The sequence below is a fragment of the Diospyros lotus genome, chromosome 13 (assembly GCF_014633365.1).
Source record: "Diospyros lotus cultivar Yz01 chromosome 13, ASM1463336v1, whole genome shotgun sequence".
Taxonomy (NCBI): Eukaryota; Viridiplantae; Streptophyta; class Magnoliopsida; order Ericales; family Ebenaceae; genus Diospyros; species Diospyros lotus.
Window position 1 is genome coordinate 23,203,188 of NC_068350.1, and position 12,153 is coordinate 23,215,340.

The 12,153-nt window shown below is 38.3% G+C and overlaps 1 non-coding gene across 1 annotated transcript; it reads left to right on the forward strand.

Annotated features, from left to right (window-relative positions):
- Positions 1-220: 220 nt before the first annotated feature.
- Positions 221-325, forward strand: LOC127789409 (small nucleolar RNA R71). Its single transcript, XR_008020582.1, has one exon. It is a non-coding gene; the product is annotated as a small nucleolar RNA R71 (small nucleolar RNA).
- The last annotated feature ends 11,828 nt before the right edge of the window (positions 326-12,153 follow it).

Genomic DNA, 12,153 nt, shown 5'->3' on the forward strand with positions numbered 1-12,153 from the left:
CTGGTCCATAGTGGCAGCCACATTGACTTCATTTATGGCTTTTGTAGGAGTGTTAATTCTGGTGCCAAACTGCTGGGCATTTTGTGCCATCTTTGATATCAGCTCTTGTGCAGCTGCTGGGGTCTTCTCTGCCAAGGCTCCTCCACTTGCAGCATCTACCAAGTATCTGTCCATGGGGATTAGACCTTCATAGAGATACTGAATTAGGAGTTGGTCACTTATCTGATGGTGAGGGCAGCTGGAACACAACTTCTTGAACCTCTCCCAATACTCATGTAGAGTCTCACCACTCATCTGCCTTATACCACAAATTTCCTTCCTTATTGATGCTGTTCTGGAGGCTGGAAAGAATTTTTCCAGGAAGATCCTCTTCAATCCATCCCAGCTGGTGATAGCAGCTGGTGGCAGGTAGTAGAGCCAATCTTTGGCTGATCCATCAAGTGAGAATGGGAAGGCTCTCAGCTTGATCTGCTCTTCATCTACTCCTTGTGGCCGCATGGTTGAGCAAACAACATGAAATTCTTTCAGATGCTTGTGTGGATCCTCTCCTGCAAGACCATGAAACTTGGGCAACAAATGGATCAGTCCAGACTTAAGTTCGAAGTTGGCATCTAGCTGTGGGTATTGAATACATAGGGGCTGGTAATGCACATCAGGTGCAGCCAGCTCTCTAATAGTTCTACCATCCAAATGACCATGATTTGCATTATTTCCATGATTTCCATTATTGCCATTACCATTATTTCCATTATTTGCATTGTTTGCATTATCTCCATTACCATTATCTGCCATATTGATGAATGCTGGAATAGGTTCAGATGAAGTGTTAGACACACTATTAGGGTCAATCCTATCCCGAGACTTAAGCTCTCTAGCTTGCCTTCTAAGAGTGTTCTCTAATTCAAGATCCAAGTCAAGTAATGTTTTCTTAGATGACCTGGTCATGCACTAGAGATCAGCACAAAAACAGCACACAAAATGGCCTATGCATACCAAGAACACAGAAACACAAACAAAAACACACAAGCAGAAACAAAAACACTAAAAACCACAAACACAAAAACACAAAAACAGGTCAAACAATAAGCCCTTAGACGATTTTTTTATGCAATTTTTCACAAAATTTCAACACAAAAACACTGAGGGACCTAAAAACACTAAAAACCACACCAAATTAGCCACTGAGAAACACAAAATGGCCCAAAAAGTGGTCTAAACGTTGGAATTTGGCCAAAAAAAGGCTCTTCTCACAGCAAAGCGGTGACTATTGATCCCCACACCCCCATTTCTTTGGACACCAAAAATCAGCTCAATCGGAGCAAGTGAAAAGCTGTGAACAGTAACCGGGAAACTGAAAATTTTTTTTCAAAACCTACTCCTATTTTGCCTTAGAAACCATTCTATATGCAATAAAACATCAAGGAAAGCATATGGACTTGAAAGAATATCAAGTAGGGATGAGAAAGGAAGAGGATAGCACTGGTATCTCGAGCTCAATCCTTAAATAATGCTATCTGTCATGAAGGTTGTCAAAACCGCTGCTGAATGGAAGGCTGCTGCTGGTTGCTTTCTTTTGGTTGCAGCTGCTGGTGTCTTCTGCCAAACGGAAATGGAGATTAGTGTGGAAGGTAAAGACAACGTTGAATGGAGTGTTAAAAGAGAGGAAACAAAAGGAAAATGTGAGAAAGAAAAATGGAATATCCTCTTGGTCAGGTGATCTGCTGTCAGAGGCAGAAAAGTGGGATTCAGAGCATTCTAAAAATAGTTATGCTGTCCTGATCTGCTGCAGGCTTGTCTACTTGCTGTGTGAGCTTGCTTTTCAGTGCCTATTAGAGTACATGAAGATCAGAGAAGGACACAAATAAGGTGTGATACAGAAAAAATCAGAGAAGGACTGCAGGGTTGCTTTGCTTTTTCAGTTGCTGCAGGGTTGCTTTTTCAGTTGTTCAGGTTGTGCAGCCCTCTCCAACAGCTACTTCTTGGTTCAAAAATGATTCCAAAAACGAGAAAACATAAAAGGAAAATACACACAAACAAAAAGAAGATCGAAAAGGCAAATGAGGCTTCTCTGTTGCTGCTTGCTATCAGTTTATCTCAAGAACAGAATAGCTTTTCACCAAGAACACCAAACTGATAACCTTCTCAACAACTGATAGCCTTTTCACCAAGAACACAAAACAAACAAAAACACTCAAACAAGAAAACAAAACAAACATAAAATAGGGTCGGTCCTCTATGTTTTTAGAAGAAAAAACTTGGCTCCCCGGCAACGGCGCCAAAATTCTGACCGGCTATCGAACCGCTCCAGAATTAGAGATCTATGTTTGCATCTCTTCTCTAGTTTGCAGCAAAGTGCACCCTAGGTCATCTCTCACAAGGAGCCTCACTTTCTTCTACCAACAAAGGAGAACCAACATAACCAATAACAGTTTGTTTGGGGGGGGGTTTTGACAGAAAACTAATTGGCAAAACAGAAATATGAAGATGGATGAAAAAAATCAATAAGAGGAGTGCAACCGGCTGTGTATTTGTCTCCTATGTGAAATCTTCCTTGTCCACTCTATATATCTTGGTTTGCTAGATGCTTTGATCTCCGGAAAACAAACTCAAGCATCCCCAACAACCGTCCAAGGATTAGAATGATTGGAAATAACAAAATGAATGCAGAAATCTCTTGCAAACAACATGCAACCATTCACTCTCTATTCAACCTATCCGGACCTATGCAAGAACAACCGTTCAAGCACACAATATTCATTTCCGAGATGTTATACCAACCGGCTATAACATTCTGTTCTCTTAAGCATTTAACAGAAAATGAAACCATGCAAGCTCACACAAACCTGCCATGAACTCCATGCATTCACAAATCTGCTCAAACTAAACCAAATAGAATTGAATAAGAAACAAACAACAAACCAGATTCTTGTAGCTCATTTGGGACTCAAATTCCACATGGATTCAAGACACACAACCGGTTACAAAATGTTCTAGCCTATCATTACAGCAAGGAAAACAGAATGGAACAAAAATGTAGAAAACAGAAAAATGCTATAATGATAAAAACGGGTAGAATCCTCTCTATTTTCTCCTCTCTTTCTCTATGATGCTATATGAAAATTAATGCTAAGAGGCCTTAAATACATGGCCAAGAAAGAAAGGAAAGGCTAGGGAGGCTAGGGTTGGGCCTAGCCCAACAGAAAACAAGTGAGCCCAAGTCTGCTCCTTTATTGTAGGCCCAAGCTCCTTTAGTAGGCCCAAGCTCCTTTAGTAGGCCCAAGCTCCTTTAGTTGAGCCAAAGCTCCTTTAGTTGAGCCAAAGCTCCTTTAGCCCATCCAATATTCCCTAAAGCCTGGATCCATAGAGTAGAGGTAAGATAGAAAATAGTGTAAGGACAATTTGAAGCATAATAAAATAGAAACAATGAAATATCAGCAAAAATTGCTTCAAATGGCCTAATAAGAGTGAGGTGAAATGCCAAAATATGGTATAAATATGCATGCTATCAGGCTGCTGCTCCCAACTCCGCGCGCTGCTATGGCAGAGGCTGCCATTGCTGGTTTTCGAAGCTCCCCAACCATCGTTGCCGGCCAAACGGCCTCCTGCCGCTGCTAGACGCAACCCCGATGGCCGCCTCCACGCTGTTTGAAGCTCTAACCGGCACCGCCGTGCGCCTCCACGCGAGCCACCGCAGCCCGCCACTTTGTCTTGCAAGCTTCGCGTCGGCCATGGCCGACTTCGTCGCTGGTTCTTCTTCCAGCCACGGTCCGATCTCCCTCTCTAAATCTCTCGCAATCTCTCACTCTCCTGCACTCAACTCTTCCCTCCCGAGCTCTCTGTTTCCCTCTCTCTGTTCGGCCATCAAACGACCGCCATGGCTGCTGTCTGTTAGAACAGTAGGTGTTATGGCACACACCAAGAGGGGGGGTGAATTGGATATTTTAAAAATCTTGATAGAAATTGAAAACTTTTTGACTTAATTGAGGTTTTAGTGATTTAAAACATAGAACATATAAAATGACAAATGTAAAGCAAGAAGAATAAATGAGACAAAGGATTTATAGTGGTTCGGCTTAAACCAAGCCTAATCCACTACCTTAGCTCTCACTAAGGATTTTAAAACAATTCACTAAAACCTCCTACTTACACAAGTAGGCCCTCTAGCTACACAAGCTAGGAAATACAACCTCATACTTAAACCAAGTAGGCCCTCTAGCTACACAAGCTAGGAAAAAACAAGAAGTATACAATTGGAGAGAATCTAAGAGATGAATCTCTTAGTTACAATGTCTCTCAAAAATGATACAAGGCTTGAAATGAATAATTACAAGTGAAGATCAAAGCCTTGAAGAGAGAAAATTAAAGCACAGTAAATATAAATACAAATGTGTATATGATGTAAGCTCAAATAATTTTCTTTCCATCCATTAGCCTTCTCTTGATCATCCATGACTTGTATTTATAGGCTTCCCAAAAGATTGAAGAGAAATGTAGCCGTTTGTGACCGTTGGAGTTGAAAAACTAGCCGCTGGAAGCTTTTTGTAAAAGATATAGTCGACAGAAGAAAATGCATAGTTGACTATTTTTACAAATAAAACAGAACATAGTCGACAGACAAAAACGCATAGTCGACTATCTTATAACACAAAAATCCCATAGTCGACAGATCCTTTTACATAGTCGACTATTGTAAAAATGTGAAGAAATTTTTGAATTCTAAGAACAAAAATAGTCGACAGATGAAAAGCCATAGTCGACTATCCTTACATGATAGTCGACAGACTGAAAAATAGTCGACAGATGAAAACAGCATAGTCGACTATCCTTAAATATAGTCGACTATCCTTAACAGCATAGTCGACTCTTCTCAGGCATAGTCAACAGAATGAAACACATAGTCGACTATCCTTTTTATAAAAACTGAAACGATAAATGATAACATGAAAAAGAATATTTTGAATCATAAAATTCTTTAACATTGAAATCTCATAACTTTATTTCATCATCAAAATACAATTGTTTTTCATCATCAAAATTATATCAAATGTAAAACATCAATCTTCCCCTTTTTGATGATGACAAAACATTTTATGAAATACCCAAAAGTCTCCCCCTTTTTGTCATAAATCAAAAAGGATATATTTGAAAGAATTTTAACACAAGATTAAGAGGGGATTGGGCAAAACATCAATGGGGTAAGAGTACATGAGAAAAGATAAATTTTTACAAACTCCCCCTTAATAACACATATCAAAAAGATTTATTCTCCCCCTTAATTTTAGAAACCAATATAAGTTTTCAACAAAATCATAAAGCCACACTTATAACTCAAGATCATCAAAACTTATAAACACAGAGAGTTTAGGGATAGAAAATATATCACCAAGATTAAATTTAGCAAACTCTCTTACTCTTGGTTGGTAGAATGAGGAATGATCTTCTTGTTTACTTCCTCTTTTCTTCATGCTTGATTCATTCATAAAAATTTTTCCTTGAATTTCATTTGAATGACAAGCAACCTGCAAAGATAAATCATCCACAAGCTTTTGGTGCCCAAACCACTTTGGGGTCACCATAGTTAGCATTGAAAATTCCTTTTGGAACCCATATTTGTTTATATCTTGTAGGATGGTTTCTTATAAAGCATTTGTTTACATAATGCCCACATTGACCACAATAATGACAAGTGATTTTAGAATGTGAGGCAAAATGTTGTTTTCTTTTCACAAAGCCACTTTGCCCTTTTCTTCTTTTATGAAAATCTTTTCTTTGAATCTCAAGAGCATTTTTCAAATCTTCTTTCTCTTTGTCAGTTTTTTCAAGAGATAATTTTAAACATTTATTTTTCTCTTGAAGTTCATCATTTTGAGCTTTCAACATTTTCTTCTCATTATTCCACGAATCTTTTTCTTCTTTCAATAAGCTCACTTCTTTATCTAAAGATTTTAATTTCTTCTTTAAGACATTGTTTTTTATACTGATATTTTCAAATTCATTCATCAAATCATTGAATGCATCATGCAATTCATCAAGAGTAAAACTTAAAATTAAATCACTAGAATGGGAAGGATTCTCTTCTATGTTGGTCATAAGACATAGGTTCACCACTTCCTCCACTTGAGATTCGTCACTAGAGGATGAATCATACATTTTCTTCTTGAACTTCTTTCCATACCTCTTAAATGATGGACATTCGGATATGATATGCCCATACTTTTGACATCCATAACATTTAACTGCATTTTTATATTTCTCCCCCTCAAACTTATCTTTCTTCTTCCTTAGGTTTCTTCTTTCCAATTCTTTCAACATTTTTCTACTAAGAAACTTTTTGAATTTCCTAGTAATTATCATCAAATCACCATCATCATCATCTTCATCTTCATCATCATCATCATCACTAGATGAGTGTGAAACTTTGAACAAAAGATTCTTATCTCTATTTATCTCATCATTATCTCTCTTCAACATGATCTCGTGAGTCATGAGAGATCCAACCAAATCATCAAAAGATAAGTTATCTAAGTCTTTAGCTTCTGTTATGGCAGTGACTTTGGATTCCCACGATCTAGGTAAACTTCTTAGAATTTTTCTAACTCTTTCTCCATTTGTAAATGTTTTACCTAAGGCCTCTAAATTTGTGACAATGTTATTAAACCTAGTAAACATGTCATTAATAGGTTCCCAAGATTTCATAGAAAAAAGTTCATACTCATGAATTAGTAGATTTACCTTTGATTCCTTGACTTGATTGGTGCCTTCATGAGTGACCTCTAATTTGTCCCAAATCTCCTTGGCCGTTTTGCATGTTGAGACTCGGTTAAACTCTTCGACACAGAGAGCACAAAACAAAGTGTTCATGGCTCTTGCATTTATCTCCATATCTCTTCTTTCCTTTACTGTCCAAGTCTCCATATTTTCCATATTGGCCAACGTAACCCCTTTCTTAATCACTTGCACAAGGCTTGTATCCTGCATAAGATAGATGAGCATTTTTGTTTTCCAAAAATTAAAGTTAGTACCATTAAAGAAAGGTGGACGAGAGGTACTTTGACCCTCAACTATTGATGAGCAGAAAATATGTGCCATTTGACAAGACCTTTTTCCCTAGGTTGTTAAACCAATGAAAAACAGTGGGAACAAGGCTCTGATACCAATTGTTAGAACAGTAGGTGTTATGGCACACACCAAGAGGGGGGGTGAATTGGATATTTTAAAAATCTTGATAGAAATTGAAAACTTTTTGACTTAATTGAGGTTTTAGTGATTTAAAACATAGAACATATAAAATGACAAATGTAAAGCAAGAAGAATAAATGAGACAAAAGATTTATAGTGGTTCGGCTTAAACCAAGCCTAATCCACTACCTTAGCTCTCACTAAGGATTTTAAAACAATTCACTAAAACCTCCTACTTACACAAGTAGGCCCTCTAGCTACACAAGCTAGGAAATACAACCTCCTACTTAAACCAAGTAGGCCCTCTAGCTACACAAGCTAGGAAAAACAAGAAGTATACAATTGGAGAGAATCTAAGAGATGAATCTCTTAGTTACAATGTCTCTCAAAAATGATACAAGGCTTGAAATGAATAATTACAAGTGAAGATCAAAGCCTTGAAGAGAGAAAATTAAAGCACAGTAAATATAAATACAAATGTGTATATGATGTAAGCTCAAATAATTTTCTTTCCATCCATTAGCCTTCTCTTGATCATCCATGACTTGTATTTATAGGCTTCCCAAAAGATTGAAGAGAAATGTAGCCGTTTGTGACCGTTGGAGTTGAAAAACTAGCCGCTGGAAGCTTTCTGTAAAAGATATAGTCGACAGAAGAAAATGCATAGTTGACTATTTTTACAAATAAAACAGAACATAGTCGACAGACAAAAACGCATAGTCGACTATCTTATAACACAAAAATCCCATAGTCGACAGATCCTTTTACATAGTCGACTATTGTAAAAATGTGAAGAAATTTTTGAATTCTAAGAACAAAAATAGTCGACAGATGAAAAGCCATAGTCGACTATCCTTACATGATAGTCGACAGACTGAAAAATAGTCGACAGATGAAAACAGCATAGTCGACTATCCTTAAATATAGTCGACTATCCTTAACAGCATAGTCGACTCTTCTCAGGCATAGTCAACAGAATGAAACACATAGTCGACTATCCTTTTTATAAAAACTGAAACGATAAATGATAACATGAAAAAGAATATTTTGAATCATAAAATTCTTTAACATTGAAATCTCATAACTTTATTTCATCATCAAAATACAATTGTTTTTCATCATCAAAATTATATCAAATGTAAAACATCACTGTCCTTCGGCTAGAGCTTCCGGCCAGCCATCGACAGCTCCAATCCCTCACTCTCCCTCGTGCTTTGCTTCACTCAGCAAGGAGTTCTCTCTCAGCCCCTAGCGATCTCTCAAGCTTCGGCTCCCTCGCAATCACTTTCTCCCTCTCTGCTCTGTTCCTTTCCTCTTTGATTTCAATTTCAGAGAACACAATGCACTGTAACAAGCTTGCTCCCCAAGCTCACGCGTATATAAATATATATATACACAATTTACATATTTGACCTCCTTATTTCACATTTATTACAATCAAGAACCTCTTAATTTCATTTAAGAAAATTTATTTATTACACTTACACCCTCCAAGCCAATATTTAATTGCTCTTAAGGCTCTCCAATTATTAATTTTTCCAAAATTAATAATCGACTTTTGCTCGAAAATGTCGATTTCATCCCTACGCCTGTACGGGACCTTTATTAGACCCGAAAGCACTTAAGGTTTGCCTTACTCAGAAAACCGAACCACCCCTAGGGTCCCCTTAGCTTCCAGGAGGTCCCCTCCAACTATTCGGTATTGGCACCCACTCGGGCTTATACAGAATTTATTCCGAAAATTCTTCTCAGTCGGACCGTTGTCAGCCTCCTTAATCTCATCTCGAGACGTTCACCAATCTCTTGCTCTCTTCCCTGAACATCCAAGTCCCGAGGCACTCTCAGCCGCCAATTCGGCAAATTTCATTAATTAATTTCTTGGAACAGATTCTTGGGCTTCCCGGAACACCCGAGATCCTTTTAAAATAATCAAAAATTATTTATTTTCAATACCATGTAATACCGGGTATTACAATAGTCTACATTAGATGCTGAATCATCTAAGTGAGAGTTCAAAATATTTTCATAAATATATGCAAGACCATGAAGAACTGACATATCCCGACATGTCCCAGGCCAAGAGAATCCCATACAGAGCTTAACCCATACCACGGGGAAAGAGCAATTTCTCTAAAGGCAGCATAACCACATTGATACATTGGCATAACACAATCCTACTTAAGAGGCACAACATCAATACATGAACTCAGGTATCACCCCATTATCATATCACCCCAACTTCAATGCATGAACGTGGAGTGGTGTCCACTCTCAGCCCCGCCACTTGAGCAAGATCCGAGGTGGTGTCCACTCTCAGCCCGCCAGTTGTGGACCTATCGGGGTGGTGTCCACTCTCAGCCCCTGCCACAAGTGGGCATTATTCCTTGGCACGCATTCCTAGTGCTATCATGATAGCATGCATATTTAAGCTATATTTTGGCATTTCACCTCAATATTATTACACCATTTGAAGTAATTTTTGCTAATCTTTCATTGTTTCTATTTTATTATACTTCAAACCATCCTTACACTATTTTCTATCTTACTCCTATGGATCCAGGCTTTAGGGAACATTGGATGGGCTAGAGAAGTGGCTCAACTAAAGGAGTTTGGGCTCAATCTTGGGCTGCTCATTTTTGCTGTTCTTGGGCTCACTTATTTTCTGTTGGGCTAGGCCCAACCCTAGCTCCCTAGCCTTTCCTTTCTTAGCCATGTATTTAAGGCCTCTTAGCATTAATTTCCAGATATTAGGAGATAGAGAGGGAGGAGAAAAGGGGGAAGATTCTGGCCGTTTGTGGTTGTTAGCATTTTTCTGTTTTCATCATCTTTTGTTCCATTTTGTTTTTTTCTTGCTGTAATGATAGGCTAGAGCATTTGTAACCGGTTGTGTATCTTGAATCCATATGGAATCTGAGTCCCGGATGAGCTACAAAAACATGGTTTGTTTGTTTTAATCTTTTTCATTTCCATTTGGTTTAGTTTGAGCAGATTTGTGAATGCATGGAGTTCATGGCAGGTTTGTGTGAATTTGCATGGTTTCATTTTCTGTTAAATGCTTAAGAGAACAGAATGTTATAGCCGGTTGGTATAATATCTCGGAAATGAACCTTAAGTGCTTGAACGGTTGTTCTTGCATAGGTCCGGATAGGTTGAATAGAGAGTGAATGGTTGCATTTTGTTTACAAGAGATTTCTGTATTCATTTTGTTGTTCCAATCATTCTAATCCTTGGACGGTTGTTGGGGATGCTTTGAGTTTGTTTTCCGGAGATCAAAACATCTAGCAAGCCAAGATATATAGGTTGGACGAGGAAGATTTCACATAGGAGACAAATACACAGCCGGTTGCATTCCTTTTATCGATTTTCATCCATCATTGTCTTTCTGTTTTAATAATTAGTTTTCTGTCAAAACCCCCCCCCCCAAACAAACTGTTGGTTATGTTGGTTCTTCTTGTTCGTAGAAGAAAGTGAGGCTCCTTGTGAGAGATGACCTAGGGTGCACTTTGCTGCAAACTAGAGAAGAGATGCAAACATAGATCTCTAATTCTGGAGTGGTTCGACAGCCGGTCATATCACTCAAGGGTTACATCCTAGATTGACATCCCACATCCCATGTGGACAACACATAAACATGCCAATGTTGTAACACATAACATGCATCATATAAAATCAACATTTTAATGCACGAAACTCAATGCACATGTATGAAACATTTTTAAGGCGAACCTCTCACATGAAACCAACCATTCACAGCTTAAACCATTTGCATGAAATCAAATCAAGTATAAGGTCGAACCACCCACAATAAATCAAGTTTTGAAAATAAAACCACTCACAAACAAACTAAGTTTGAAGCAAGAAACTCTCACAATAAACCAAGTTTTAGGCAGAATACTTATAATAAACTAAGTTTTAGTAGTGAAGCCATGCATCTTGAACATACTCAAAATATCTTGATTCTTGTGCCTAACCTCGATTTTCGTGCCAGACCTCAATAATGGTATTATTACTCAATTTTGAACCTCAACGTACCCTGACCATCATATTTATTCAAGCAATTATCAAGGTTTTTCCCTCAATAATTCCAAAAAAAATACCTCTACAAGGTTTTTCCCAAATTTTCGTCCACCATAAATCATAAAATAATTTTCTAAAAATATTAAAAAAAAAAATTCAAACTTACCCCGGGCTTCATGCACCCTCACACGTTAGGCGTGTATGCTGCGCGTGGGATCCACACGTGTGATGCACGCGCCTTGTCTTCTTCGGTAGTTACTTCATCACCGATGACCTAAAACCTCTCTGATGGTCGATCTTTCTCCACCTCCTTGAAGTACGCTTCAAGTCGGTCCTAATGGAAACCTTACTTGCCGGAAATCTTCACTAGAAATGCCCCAAATTGTCCATTTACAGACCGACTCCGGCGACCCTACCTAATTTTTTGGACAAGCTCGAAACCTATTCAAAACCACACGAAACCTCACCAAATTATCCAGAAATGCTCTCCAAGACATGTGGAACAAAAACCCTCTAACCAATCCCTCAAAATCAACCCAAAGCATAAGCAATTTGATGCTCCATATTCGATCGAAACCCTCACTATTTATAGGCAAAATTCGACTATCCCTCGGCCAATCACCGGCCATTGCTTCCCCCCAAGCTTCCTAGGCCCATGCTGGCCATACCCTGGCAAGATCTGCCATCCCATCACCGAATTTCGCTCCACCTGCTGTGGCAGGTCAACGACCACTTGTTGCAAGTTTGGAAAATTGCAGTTTGCCCCTCTAAAAATTCTTTTTCATTTTAGATATCATTTCAAGTCCTTAAACTTTGATATTTTACCACGTGAACCCCTAAGTCCCATGTTTCTCAATGGCCCAACAAATTTGGAAAAATATCATTTTCAACCCTTTTTCAACTAGAATTAAAAATTACATTTAGGCTCAAATGCATGTTTTGATCTCAAACCCTTTT